This window comes from Alosa sapidissima, chromosome 17, assembly GCF_018492685.1.
Source record: "Alosa sapidissima isolate fAloSap1 chromosome 17, fAloSap1.pri, whole genome shotgun sequence".
NCBI lineage: Eukaryota > Metazoa > Chordata > Actinopteri > Clupeiformes > Clupeidae > Alosa > Alosa sapidissima.
In genome coordinates, this window is record NC_055973.1 from 7,482,788 (window position 1) to 7,498,322 (window position 15,535).

A 15,535-nucleotide genomic window follows, 5' to 3' on the forward strand; every position below is an offset into this window, starting at 1 on the left:
AGAGGGTGAAATGTGTAAGATAAACGTAAACTTTATTCTCAGTAACTTATGTAAGCTAAACTTAAAATGACATGATTGACTAGCAACTGACACTTGAGTGAGTGTAACTGCTTTCCAAACTTGCCACATGTTTTCACAGCAAATGCTCACACACTAAAACCTCATCTTGACAACCAACACTGCTTGGCGTAACGGCTCCCAAAGGGACAGGTCAGTAAAATGTATATGTTCTTTTTATAAGGTAACGTAACAGGAAGTGTGTAAAAACACCTCATTTGCCCTCTTTCATGTACAATAGCATTGACAAATGACTGATTAATTGACTAATATGTACAGACATCTGGGTAACACTTTACTTGACAGTATCTACATAAGAGTGACATGACACTGTCATGAACACATGCCACTGTCATGAAACATTAACCCTAACCTTAATCCTATCCTCTAACCCTAACCCTAACCCTAACAATTGAAAATTATAACATTAACTTCCCACCAATGTAATAAATCACTGATTTAGTGATATTATATCTGTTTTATACGACGGAGTATTAGGGCCACACATGAAGGAAAAAATATTTTTGCCATGACGAGATTAAACTCGACATGTCGACTTTAAAGTCACCATGTCAACATTAAACTCGACATTTCGAGAATAAAGTTGAAATGTAATATCGACTTTAATCTCGACGTATCGACTTTAATGTCGCTACGTCGACATTAAACTCAACATTTCGAGAATAAAGTTGAAATATCATGTAGACTTTAATCTCGACGTGTCGACATTAAACTCATAATTTTGAGAATAAAGTTAGTTTGGAGAGAGAACGACCGCTCGGGGCGATTGAAAGGGAGGACGAATGAAACAATGCAACAAGTGCAGCAATGATTCAGAGTGTTCGAGTGCAACAATGATTAGACATAGGCCTATATCATATGTGGACAAAACATAGAACATATTAACCTACGTTGCTCAACCAAATACTTTGCTGTTAGGTCCTTATCACGGAGTTGTTAGGTCCTTATCACGGAGTTACAGGCGATAAATGCGATGGTCAAAAGTAGCCTAAACGTCATAGCGGTTTATTATTGTAGGCCTATTATTAAAGTGTTGTTTTTCATCTAAAGGTTCAACTTCATGCTTATGCACTAGAGGCATACTAGGCGCTCTCCCCAATCCTAGACTTTCACGTTGCTTGTTTGTAATGGATGCAAAACAGCCTATTGCTGAATGTCTATGGAGGGACGAATGAAGCTGTCCTCCCGACCACCCCATGTAGGCTAGTAGCCTACATGCACACATATGCACACAAAGTGCATAAATAAAGTGCATGCACATATATTCTCTCACGGGATCAAAATAGTATATATGCTTAGGCTATGTGTTTCTAGCCTCATATACGTACTGCAGGTGAGACATGGAAAAGCAGTTTTAGAAAAATGAGTTTTGCCATGTTATCCTGGAGAGTGACGGCCTGTGGGTCATGAAGGGCAATTATTTGCATGTGCAGTGGCCTTAACCACGTAAAACAGAGTGAAATAACATTTTGTATAGAAACATTATATCATTGGATACATATATTTGTCTAGCTATTTATCCTAAACGGCATAGTGCATGGTATTTCCATAACCGCGAGACAGCACTTCACGATGACGGCAATGAGTAGTTAACAGACAAGACGCAATCTATCTGAATATCTGCAATCTAGCAATCTGAAATAACACCTATTTGAAGCCCATTTTTCTTTTATGTAACATATTGTGTATTAGTGTAGGCTACGTAGCTTAAACTGTGTAGGCTATGTTTAAAGAGTAGGGCCTATTGCGAGTTTAATGTCAGCATGTCGACTTTAAAGTCGACACGTCGAGATTAAAGTCGACATTACATTTCAACTTTATTCTCGAAATGTCGAGTTTAATGTCGACGTGGCGACTTTAAAGTCAACATGTCGAGTTTAATCTCGCCATGGCAAAAATATTTTTTTTATATTGTAGTTTTTTATACTGTAGTTTAACACCTTTAGTGGGGGCCAAGAAGATTACTGCATAGGCAATAATTGTTTTTCTACCTTTTGTTATTTTCATCACCTTTTTACTGGGGGCCACACAGTTGTGAATGCACCCATAGTGTTTCTACCTTCTCTTACTGGAGGCCAAGCAGATGTGAATGCGCCCATAGTGTTTCTACCTTTTCTTACTGGAGGACAAGCAGTAAAGCTGCACTGTTTCTACCCTTCTAACTTATGTTTCACTTGTTCACATTCAGAAATGTGCATAAAGACATAATAGCATGTTTGGCGAAGTCTCTCTAGGGCTCTGGTATGTCTGCTTAAGTGCATTATGACATCAAATGGAATATTTAGTTGCCAACATTTTTATGGACCTGTCATGAACAATTTGTTCCGGCTTGCGAAAAAGTTCCGGATGATGTAATAATCACGTTCCGATCTCACATTAAAATGTTTCTCATAGAATGTTGGCGTCGTTGCTATGACTGTTGCTGTCGCTGGACGATCCATTTACCCCTTTGTGACGTCTATGCTTTGTGACCACCGAATCCTACTGCGGTAAACGTGCGAAGGAGTCCTTCAGCAACAAGGGGTTGATGGCTTGCTTGACGGCACGCTTTGCGTTACAGGAATAGGCCTACCAACCTACGTTCAGTGTAATACTTCTGCCGTTCAGGCACCGATTTTATATTTGAACATTTTCTCATAGACATTACATATAGGCTTTACAGTGGTTTGGTTGGTAGGTTTTAAACGTATTTTTTTGTTTTACTACGGAAGATCGACTCACTCAACTTGCTAACGTAACGTTACATCTGGATCTGGATGCGGAGCAGCAGAACTACCACACCAGAAGCTCGTGGATCAGCTCAGGTAATAAAGTCATTTTATTTGTTGCAATTGCAAATTATTCTGGTTATTACGGCGTTATTAGGCCTATCAGCAATTCCACAATGTGTGCATGACCGTAACATTTGCAATGCTTGTTATTTGGTGACTTTTGTTGTTTGCTAGTCGTGTTGACATTAGCAGATAGCTTAATGTTTTTAGGACAATCTAAACTGTTTGAATTAGAAATATAGTTTCTTAGTTCGTGTTAGACTATTTGACAAACAAGAAAGGGCAAATATGTCTTGGTTTTGAATGAAATAGCCTAGTTAAAATTCCCTCAGGATGAATAAAGTATTTGTCTATCAATCCATCCATCCAGACTGCCCATAATCAATGCTGGCTGGCAAGCTGGTAGCCTATGCCTTACGTTTAATCTTAGGTTTTTTATTACACACTTGCTACAAGTGAGCTCATGCCTTCAGTCCTCCAGTGAGCATGGTGTAAATAAAGATTATGTGGATGTGGAATATATTATAAGAATATTATATGTGGTATAATTAAGCCCTATGATTTATTAACATGTTTTTATCTTCAATTACACTACCCTATACCATCCATAGTATTCTATTTATACGTAAAAATATGCATAGTGCAATTACACTTATACATCTATATTCTACAGCTCTTTACTGTTCTTAATGTGCATACACTTACTTATAATGTTGACTGTTACTATACTGCACATATCTGTCTACGGTTCATACTGAATATCCAAATTTATTCTGTTATATTCTGTATATATATTCTTATAATATTACTGTTAATATACTGCATACTGTATATCTATATTGTATTATTTTTGTTAGCCTTATAATGTTACTGCGACTACACTGCACATGTCTGTACATGATATTCATACACTGTTCACACTGCATATCCATATCTATCCTGCTCTTATAAGGCTACTGCTAATACATTGCACATATTTATATTTAATTTATATTACTGTAAACCATACCACTTTCTTAACTGTATACTACTGTCTACACTGCACTATATGTCTTCTACTGCTTATACTGCACCACCTGTCTATACTGTGTGTCACATTGCACTTTTCTGCTTTTTTGCACTTCTGGTTAGACGCAAACTGCATTTCGTTGTCCCTGTATTTGTACTCTACACAATGACAATAAAGTTGAATCTAATCTAATCTTCATTATTTTAGAAGGAGAGAGAGAAGAATGAGTAATCACAGCCTTGACCATGAAGCAAGGACCATGAAGGGATGGCCATCGAAAAGAAATACCTGTATAGGCAGTTACAGGCTACAGAAAGAAGATGCCTGAGAAGAGGACTGGACTGAAACACCTGCACAACCAAGCCAGCTTGGAGGAGAGGATATGCATTGAACCTGCTCACCAATGCCAGCAAAAAGAGGAACCTCCTGGCCCAGACATCAATTGTGGTTTTATTTTGTGAAATAAAAAGACCACACATTTGAGTAATTCTTGCCTAATTATTATTATGTTTATTAAAATGTGTATTTTATAAATATGTTGTAATTGCATTGGCAGTAAGTTGCTAATGGCAATTATTCATTCACTTTGACACATGAGAAACAGAGTGGACAGTGTTGCAGTGGCTCTCATTTTTTTCTACAAATGCTGACTTGCACTACATACTTGGTTTCCCTCTTACTTTGTAACTTTTTCCACCAAATGTATGTAATAAATTACTTTTTGTTCAAATTCACTTTTGGTGTGGTCTCCCCATTGCTCCACCATAAGCCATGTGCACCATGACAAATGTCTTATGATTTAAGTTACACACATGCTGTCTGGGGATTAGTAAAATATGCATGTGGGCCTACTAATGAATTTAAAAACAATATGTGTACACTGTAAAAAAAAACCTGTAGTTTTTACAGGAAAATGCTGGCAGCTGTGGTTACCAGAGTATTCCTGTAAAAAATACAGCAGCACAGTAAATAACTTTACTGACAAAATATGTAAATTGATTTACAATGAATGAATGAACGGATGAATCCCATTAAAAACTGTTAAGTCTACAATGTTTTTTTGTTAATTTCGCATAACTGTGATGTATATAAATAGACCATTCCCTGTATTTTTCACATGTGATAATTGCTTATTGTGCATCAATAAATGATCAAATTTACAGGGAAATATCAAACAAAGAAATAGTTTAAAATGGTAGTGCAACAGTAAAACTTTGCATTTTAAATGGAGTTGTTCTGTATATTATACATAAAATCTATTCATAATATGCTATATTTTTATGTTTTAATAATCAAGTTATAATGTAAAATTTACTTATAAACCTGCAAAATGAATTCTAAGCCTACACCAAAACATGTAAATACACAGCTTAAGAAAAGATAAGAGGAAAATGTCACTTTTGGGAATTTTATTTAACAGCCATCGTCAATAGTTGTAAACAATTGGATGCATTTTTTTTAACATACAACATGCAAAGAAGCTACATGTAATGGTTCTTTTAGCTCAACTGAATCAATTAACAAAGTTTAAAGGAGAATTCCGGTGTGATATTGACCTAAAGTGTATCGAAACATGATACCGAGTGTGAACGTATGTCTCATAGCCCATCTCGACTTGTCCCCTGCACTCCAAAATCTGGCGCTAGTTAGCCGATGCTACCAACAACTTTTTCAGTAGTGGTGCTTCGGCATTGGGCTAGCCATGCAAATAAATCACTGTTTTACACCCATTTACGAGGCTCAATGTATCTCCACACTTCATTGGTAGACTTCCTAGGGCCCTGACATTTAAAACGAGACATTGAGAACTTTGAAAAAGCACTGGTAGTTTACTTACAAGACGATTTATACAGACAGTATCTTCACGAAGTTTAACGTTTGCAGCCATCTTGAATTTAGTCACGATAAGTCGAGCAATGAGTAAGAATGAACAGGTATGATAAGGGATCAGATTCCAAAAATAATTCAGTGGAAATGCATGGATTCCAGTTTCTTCCAGTAGCAGCAACTGGAATCCATGCATTTCCACTGAATTATTTTTGGAATCTGATCTGAAAGAAATGAATTAGTGATCTGCATCTCCGTTCACCAACAGCTAAGTTTGTGCTAACCCATTCGCACATATGGACCCTTTCAAGAGAGTTCCATTATCAGCATCATAGTTGGCCCCACAAGACTTCCTTTTTAACATTCCATATGTTATCTTAATGCAGAGGAAGTAGATTGGGGCCCAAATAGAACGTTCAAGCATTGTTTTTGTTTTTATTGTTGAAAGGGTCTATACAACCTGAATTCCAAAAAAGTTGGGACATAATTAATTGGGAATAAAAAAGAATGCTATGATTTACAACTCATATCAACACTATATTTAATTGAGAATAGTTCAAAGACAACATATCATTTGTTGAAGGAGAGAAATTTGACTATTTTATCGAAAATATTAGCCCATTTTGAATTTGATGCCAGCAACACGTTTCAACAAATTTGGGACAAGGGCAACAAAAGGCTGGAAAAGTTGTGTAATGATAAAGACATCTTTTTAAACAGATAGTTTGCACAACTGTGTTTTCGGCAAGCATGCTGCGACTTCTGTTTGGTTTTACATTTGGACCCTGCAGAGCTGTGGCAGTAGGCTACACTGTAGCCCGGTCAGCTAGGCTATTGCATAGTATTATGATCCATAGGGTAATTGGGTTGATTGTGTTGATTTTCATGTGATTGTGCTGCACGAACATATTAGCCTACTGTGTTAGAAGTTATTGCTTCCACTCCTTTAACATCATAGGCTCTTGTTTTGGATACATATCCACAACCACTGTTTCCAGCTGTAGGCTATATCTTCATGACCACATCTTTTTCACAAGTTTTTCTTTTTATGTTAGTCATTGTATGTTCGCATCCAACAACAAAATCAACTTACACATTTAGGCTACGTCCACACGAAACCAACAGGTATATTTTTTCTTACTGCTTTGACACCTTTAATAACACTGGCAAAAAAAAGACTTGCATCCACATGAAGAGGTGAAACCAACAGAAAGCCCTGTAGTGCATATGCCAGGCCAGTCGATGGCGCTGTGATGGTCAGAGGCGTATCAAGCTTTTTAAAAGTGTGGGGGTTGTGGGATAGGAAAATGAAACAATCTGGCCAAATTATAAATAACTCCCTACAGGGACGTTGTAAGTATTTTCTGAGAGGGGTGCGGACTATATTGGTGTCCGGGAGTGTCTCCCCCGAAAAATATTTGAAATTCTGATTGCTAAACACACCATTTTAATGCAGTTTGGGGGGGACAGAAGAAGCAGCGCCCCTCACATGTGTGGCTCATGTGACATGTAGGCCTACATGATCTACCTGCTATCACTTCACTATTTGACACTACCCTACATGGAGACATATCTCATGTTATAAATATAGAAATCATTTCAGAAATTATGTTTTGTGCATATGGGTTAGCAGACTACAATAAATTGCCTAACAGACAGCAGCCTAATTTCGAGGTATCACGGACACAGAATAGTGACAGAACTGTAAGCTCAAATTCAAAAACGTTTGAAGTCTACCCTAACATATGCAAAGGGAATATAAACTAGATGTACCGCATAGCGGTACAAAATATGACCGCCGCTCAGTCCTGTACATCCATTCCGCGAAAATAAATCACACTTCAATTTGTCTCTATATTTTACTCCATCTCCCACTCTTGAAACTTTTGTGTATGCTTGTTTGGCATGCCTGAGTGTGTGTGTGCGGCTGCACAGAAAGTAGCCTACTGGTGCTGAAAAGGTGAATAGATTGTAGAATAGCCAAAGAAGATGTAGCATTGTTATAAAACCTTTAAAATCTCTAAACAATCACAAGTAGGGCAGTTCATCACAGTTCATCCATTGCAACTGGATTGATGAAAGGTCACTTACACCTGTAGGCTACATTGTATTTGGGAAAAGCAAAAGGTATCAGCATAATGTTATTTATTTATTTATTTATTATGTATTTATAAACAAAAACATCTCTGTCAGTTCCATGCCGTTTTCAACAGCTATCAAAAACAAAGGTCATTTTTGGATGGATGGATTTTTTGTGAATGTTTCTTCTTCTACATAAGATTTTAGTCATCTTTAGTTCATGTAATACTTTATTGTCAATGCACAAATTAAGTAACAGTAGTCTGAAACGTTATTGTTAATGCACAAATTAAGTAACAGTAGTCTGAAACGAAATGCTGTTTTACATCTAACCAGTGGTGCAAATAACTGACATGTCCAAATGGGCCTTGATGAAATGCGTCGCTAGACTGTTCATACACATTTTAACGGGTCAAAGTTGAAGAGCTTTTGTCCGTTATTGTTCGTGCAAATATAGGCTGATTCATGTTCCCTTGCATTGTGTAACTGAGGTCCATGGCTAGTCTGGCTTTCATCAGACCAAGCTCAATCTTTTAAGAAATCAAAAAATAAATAGCGGGCAGATCAGGCTGGGTTCACCCAGCCTAGTCCATAGGCACCCGATATTGTTTAATTTTCAGATTGAGATATACACGCTCTGGCTATTCTAAATGCAAAAATGCATTAGGGAGTTATGACAAAACTGTAACTAACAAACTAGATCCTAATACAAAGCTGTTAGCTTCCCTAAGCTACAGGTAGGATTATAAGGTAGGCCTATTTACAACATAAATTGTCAATAGGCTATGCTGGCGACACAAATAAAATCTCCTTTGGAAACCAATGGCTTACGACTTACAGTATCAAGCGGACTTAAACTGCCATATCGTGGCGAAAAGTTGTAATAACATTCACGCAGCTCCATGAGTCAAGGAAAGCGCGAATGAAGTAGCCACTTCTAAATGGGACCCACTACACAGTAGCTAGTAGGTGTGTTGCTAAAAGCAGCCATAATGAAATGAAGGTGTCATTGTTTGGATACTTCACACACACATGCTTTTTAATTTCACAGACTACAACTACCAAGCTGGAATCAAAGCACATCGATTCCCCTCTCACACCCTGCACGCACTTAAAACAAAATAAACAGGCGTCTCAGTCTCACGCATGTATAGGCAAAACTGTATCAGACCGGTGTAACGTTGGTAAATCTTCCATTGCACAGAATGATTTTGTAGCACGTGCAATAAATGACAGTCGAAAGATACAAACAGTGCTGCTATCAATTTGTTTGGTATAACCGCATTTATAGTTTTCTACAAATGCAATCAATCAAATGGGTCTCCATCACTCAACCAACGCTAACGGCAACATTACCTAGGTCCTTATTGATATTACAAGATTAACGTACCTGCAGTAAAAACCAAGCATGTCCGATAAACATCCTCAGATTTATTTCGGCTTCAAGAAGAAATGGGAATTACACTTCATGTGAACATCGTCCTGTCCTTATTAGATGTTCGCTGCGGTAAATTACAGTCCTTGTAGGAAGTGTCCATTGTTTTTCCCCAACCCACTTTTAACTTCCAACAAAATTACGTCTCACTGCAACGATGCGCCATCTAGTGGACAAACGACTACTTATCGCCAATACTGAAAATGCAGCCATGATGATGATGATGAATATTTATTTTGGCTTTCTTTTGATCCTACTGAATTTGTAATTATGTATCGGCCGTTCTAATACCGATAGTATGTGGGTGCCTGTGTGTGTGCATGTTTATATGTGTGCACTGCCATTTACAGGCCAATGAGTGTACAGTCACTAAATGTACACATAACCTAATTTTTTTAGACCCCCCCCATGGATGAAATTCTACGAAACTTGGCATACCCCCAGAGAATGCCAGGTCAATCATACACATAAAATCTGGTGCTGTTCTGAACATCTTAACTGAAGATAGGGGCGATTAAAGCAGAATAATATTGCATTTTCATTTTTTACCGGGGGGGGGGGGGGTGCAAATCACAAATGAGTGATTATGAGCCAGGTTGATGTGGGCCCTTGAGACCAACATACCATAAAAGAGAACTGTGTCTGCCCACAGAGAACTGTGTCTGCCCTACCCTCCTTTCGGGGGGTCCAGTCCAGCGGGGGGGCTGCAGATCAAAACGAAAAATGACGGTTCCATGCTATCCATGTGGGGGTACATGCCCACCAAGTTTTGTGTACCCCGGTCTTTCAGTGTCCCGGGAATCCTTGTTGGTGTACGTCACTAAATGTACACATAAGTTATTTTATTGTAGGGCCCCCATTGACCGAAAGTACACAAAACTTGGCATGCATTCGGAGGGTGTCATAATGATCCTACACTTTTAATTTCGTGCAGTTTTGACCTTGTCAGCCAGAGATATTGTGATGAAAACACCTAATTTTTTGCTTTTTAATTTTTAACTAGGTGGCGCTATACATGAAATAAGTGGTAATGGGATGGGTTGACATGCCCCCTTAAGACCAACATACAAAAAAAAGGTGGACCTCCTAGGCCCTACGGTTCTCGAGATATTCACAGAAAACTGTCTCCGGCCACCTACAGGCCAGTTGGTGTATAATAACATAAATTAATTTATTGTGTGGCCCCCCATGAACGGAATTCCACAAAACTTGGCATGCATACAGAGGGTGTCATAATGATCCTACACTTCCAATTTTGTGCAGTTTTGACTATGTTAAGTCACAGATACCTTCAATTACACCACCTCATTTTTACTTTTTTGTGTTTAACTAGGTGGCGCTATACATGAAATGAGTGGTTATGGAATGGGTTGACATGGCCCCTTGAGATCAACATACAAAAAAAAAAATGGTCGTCCTAAACCCTACGGTTTTCGAGATATTCACAGAAAACAGTGTCTGCCCTACCCTCCTTTTGGGGGGTCCAGTCCAGCGGGGGGGCTACAGATCAAAACGAAAAACGATGGTTCCATGCTATCCATGTGGGGTTACATGTCCACCAAGTTTCGTGTACCCCGGTCTTTCAGTGTCCCGGGAATCATTGACGGAAATTTGGGCATGCGAAAAAGAAAAAAACAAAAAAAAAAACAAAAAAAAAAACAAAATCTGACTAAACCTATATGACCGCCGCTTCGCTGCGCGGCGGTCATAATAACGTTAATTTTCAGGGTATGTGACTGCTATTTATGTAGAAATGTTTTTATGTTTTGCATTAGGTCTGGTATAGAGCAAGTTACACTGGAGAAATTCTCAAGATATTCACAGAAAACTGTGTCTGGCCTACCTCCTTTTGGGGGCCCCAGTGCAGCAGGTGGGCAACGGATCAAAGTGTCCTGGAAATCGTTGACAGAAATTCATTGAAGGAAAAAAAAAATCCGAAAGAAAAAAAAATCTGACTAAACCTATATGACCGCCACTTTGTTAGCGCGGCGGTCATAATAATACAAGTCAAAGACCACTGCAGAAACATATTTTCAATGCTGCCTGCCATTCAAAGCTCTTTTGCTGACTCCCACATTGTCCAACCATCTCAGCAAGAAATCTGGAGGCCATAGCCAACCCCACATTCCCTTCACCCTCTAATGTCCATTAGTGCAATTATCACTATGGGGGGGTGGGGGGTGCTCGCTATTTTCAACTGTATACGTCCCTGGTTACTTCAGCGACCTTTAGGGTTTTTGAAAATGGATTTATATCTGAAAATCCAAACTGTACAAGTGTACCAAGATACATCCTTTTATGGAAAAAATGACATAATTAGCATATCACAATGTACAATAAGTTTAGTATAACTGCCATAAATAACATTTTTGGCCTTTGACCTAGATGCACAAGTGATGCCAATTTTGACAATGTTCCACCACATGGATTTCAAAAAATTTTCTGTTGCAATTAGTTTTGGGTTGGGTAAAATCTTCTTGGACTAAAATGCTCTGTGTCAACTGTACCAGACCATTGCATGGGCACAGCTTCCTTTAACGTTTTTAATGACTTGCGCCGTCGCTGTAGCTTTGTTTGGTTGTACTTTAATCGGCAGGTTTTTGTCCCATTGCAGTCCCATGATGGCACACTACCCGCAAGAAGCCAGCTAGTGCTAGAACTTTCCTCAACAACAGGGGTACTGATGTCCTGCGAACTGTGGGTTTCTTCCTGTCGCTGAACTTCAACCGACTGACTTGATGCACTTCTTAAGAAATAGCTATCAATGCGGGGACCCTGTGTTCCCTCTACCAAGCGCTTCTTTTTCCCTTGATGAATTTTCAGGCTCTTTAGACCTTCTGCCAACCACACACACACATCTGCAGCTTTTTCTCAGTTTTCTCTGAACTAGTGGCTTCCACAAACATGTTTTCCTTACTCATAATCAAATTCGTTCCAGGGTCAGTAACCATATCTATCACAAGTGAGTCATCTTCCGCCCCTGCTCTCGCTGACTCTAGGGGTATTTTTTCATTATGTCGTACTGTAGCTTGGTAGGGTGCAGCCCATAGCTTAGTAAAGCCTGGGCTACTGCCACAATGAGCTGCTAACCCATTGTAGCCCCGGCGGGGTCTATTTCCTCCTGTCAGCCGTCTTTCCGTGCTGTCACAAGGGCTTTCCCTAGTTGCCAGCTGCCCTATTCACAGCAGTCACTAGCCTACGCTAGCTTCAGCATTACATTAATACACAGGATTAGATGTTAAAATCCCTTGTGCCAAAATCCAGGGTAAAATCCAAGGTAAAAACACATTCAGAAGCCCCTGCTCAAGTTTAACTTTAAAAAGCACACTACCCGCAAATCCGCCAACAAATGGTCACAAGCACAAGACAAATGGCCCATCCAACAGCAGTATATAGTATGCGGCATGTCATTGGGGTTATCAAGTGGGCACCCTCATTCACCGATGTTTCGTTAAGTTAGGCCCACGACACCTTAACAGTGAAACCAGCGTCCTGGAGACACTCCCCTCCATGCTGCCACCATATTACCACATTGAACATCTTCCCACATTCTACATTCTGCTGCGCCTGGCCATCTAACCCCAGGCCTATGACCATTAATCTTCTCCCTCCTTGGCTGACTGGCCTCTCTTTCTGCCTCAGTGCTAGAACTTTCCTCAACAACAGGGATACTGATGTCCTGCGAACTGTGGGTTTCTTTCTGTTTGAAACGTGCTGATTTTGTGCTGATTTTTATTACGTTTGTGGTTTATTACGTTGGTGGGAAGTTATTACATTGGTGGGTTACAAGTCACTCTTATGTAGATACTGTCAAGTAAAGTGTAACCAACATCTGTGTATGGATTATCATGCTGCCATACTCTGAACAATGTGTAATTATATTTGAATGTGGTCAGTAGATACAGTGATACACTCCCCAACACTTTAAGAGATGCATGCTAGCGAGAGATGCTGGCACCCATGGGTTTTAATCTCCTTTCTAGCTCGCCTGCCTCAAATCCGATTCAGGTACAGGACTGAGCTTGTCTACAACGCAGGTTACATGTACACAACAGAAACCACAACTTCACTCCATAAGCCATTTCCCATTCAAGCCTAAACAACTAACTACTTCAGCATAATCCAAAATGGCAGTTGAATCATCCACTTTTGTGGACCAGACTGAGAAGTACAGGGCATTTAAGTAATACTATTTATAATCTCTTACTATTATTCAGTTCTTCGAAGGACAGTCCACTTGTGCTCTAGTAAAAAAAAGCAAAACTAAGGGTACTAAGGGAGACTTCTGACAAAAGAAGTTTTGCAGACCACTTTTTCAGTTTGAAAAAAAAATATATGCCATCGTTTTGTTCCAAAATGCAGCCGGAAGCGACGTTATGTGTGGTTACAAAATGTGTTCTGACGGTTCAAACGGTGTTCTGTCACCTTCTCCATTTTTTACTTGTTGTCATGGGAAACCACAGGTCTCGGTAATCAGCGTGACGTATGGCGTTTCTCCGTTAGAAGTTGAATATTTATCAACTTTTAAAACAGCTCTGAGCTGCAGAAAAAGACAGCCGTGATCACGTTTAAAAAAAAAAAACGAAGCCTTTTTTGAAAACATGGTCCACAGGATTATAATGTAAAACGCCGGCAGCTGTGAATATGATGCTTAGTCTGAACATACCCTGACTGTTCAAAGAGGCCAAAGGACATTATACAAGTCCTAATACATGTGAGTTCACTGTGCAAACAAAATGAAAGATATTGACACAATTTTGGGTCAGGTAATATTTCTTGTGCAATTTCATCTGACAGTTCTGGAGATTTTCAAACCAATTTGGCCCTAATGCATCAGAGAAATCCACACCACAGCAGACGCGGCACAATAGACGCGGCCAGGTACTCAAGACAACAGTGCTGCTGTTAACTACCTGATTTCCCCAAATGTGAGGATGCACACCGGCAGGCCTCAGATGAGTGTCTCTGTGCACACACACACCGTGACCAAGACCAGAACTTGTCTGTTTTTTTTTTATTGTTTCAAATGTTTTGATTGTGAAAACAAAGACCCCCAACCCACCCACACCCGCACGGTCACACCTGCACACAAGTGTGGACACACACACACACACACACACACACACACATGCACGCACACACACACACACGGACACTGCCCCATTTTGTCTTCTCATTCCCCAGCTTCCCCAACAAAATATTATGTGAGTATCTCCGGGGACACACCAAGGAAACAAAGCCGAGGAAACCAGGGGAGTGTGTTTCTCAACAACAGCTGTTTGCAAATTACAGAGACCCGGGGAGGGTCCATGAGTTATACTTTATGTGCATAATGGGAGCAGTGGGAAACTGTTCATTAACGCTGGCCAAAGCTACTGTCTGCCTCTGTGTGTGTGTGTGTGTGTGTGTTAGCGATGGTTCAGGATTTGTCCTGTGTCTGTGTATGTTAGCAACTTCATAGTCTGGTCTTTTGTGTGTGTGTGTGTGTGTGTGTATGTGTGTGTGTTCATACTCTGATGATGCTGATATGCTGCATCATTCTAATGAAGCTTCATCAATTAATGTCACACAGTGAAAGTTGGTGTTTTACACTGTAATTTACTAGTATTACTACAATGGGGAAAACTGTTTAGTGTGATATGAGTAAAAGACTTGTCAAAAGCGCGAAGCTATTTTCCATGCCTCATGCCAGTTCTAGCCATAGGAATGATTCCCATGAAGATGTTAGGAAAATAACACTAACTTGGCACATGACTGTCCCCCTGCTATTAGCCACCCCACCCACCATATGCACACGCACACACACACACACACACACACACATTCTGTGCCTGGTATACACTCATATACTGTGAGGCTTGGGTTAGTGCGTTTGTCACATTGCATTTGATGACTACATCAGAGGTGTGTACGGTATGTAAAAAGTAGACACTCTATTGACATGCAAGATACTGATACTACTGTATATATGTATGTATGTATGTATGTATGTATGTATGTATGTATGTATCTATCTATCTATCTATCTATCTATCTATCCATCCTGTCAAGGACAGGATATGTTAATCTAGGTATTTTTCTAGAAATGCCTCATTCTATATGTTGCAGTGCTGAAGCATAACACAAAGCCTCTGAACATCTCAGACCCTTCATCATCCCCGGGCCTTCTCTCCGTTTCACTAAGGAGAGTCCCAGGGTCGAGGGATTACGGATCCTTTTTTCTGTTTTTTTTTTCTTGGAATGACAAGCCGTCTGTGCCATGAATGAAGGAATGCAAGCCTCCTGCATTCTGTAGCAATTATCTGAGCAAGTGTAGTGCTCGTGGTGTATTGATTT

At 39.6% G+C, this 15,535-nt stretch overlaps 1 long non-coding RNA gene across 1 annotated transcript; it reads left to right on the forward strand.

Moving 5' to 3' along the window:
- The first annotated feature begins 2,391 nt into the window (after positions 1-2,391).
- Positions 2,392-4,345, forward strand: LOC121688388. The gene is made up of 2 exons (XR_006024572.1): positions 2,392-2,882; positions 4,066-4,345. It is a non-coding gene; the product is annotated as an uncharacterized LOC121688388 (long non-coding RNA).
- Positions 4,346-15,535: the final 11,190 nt, after the last annotated feature.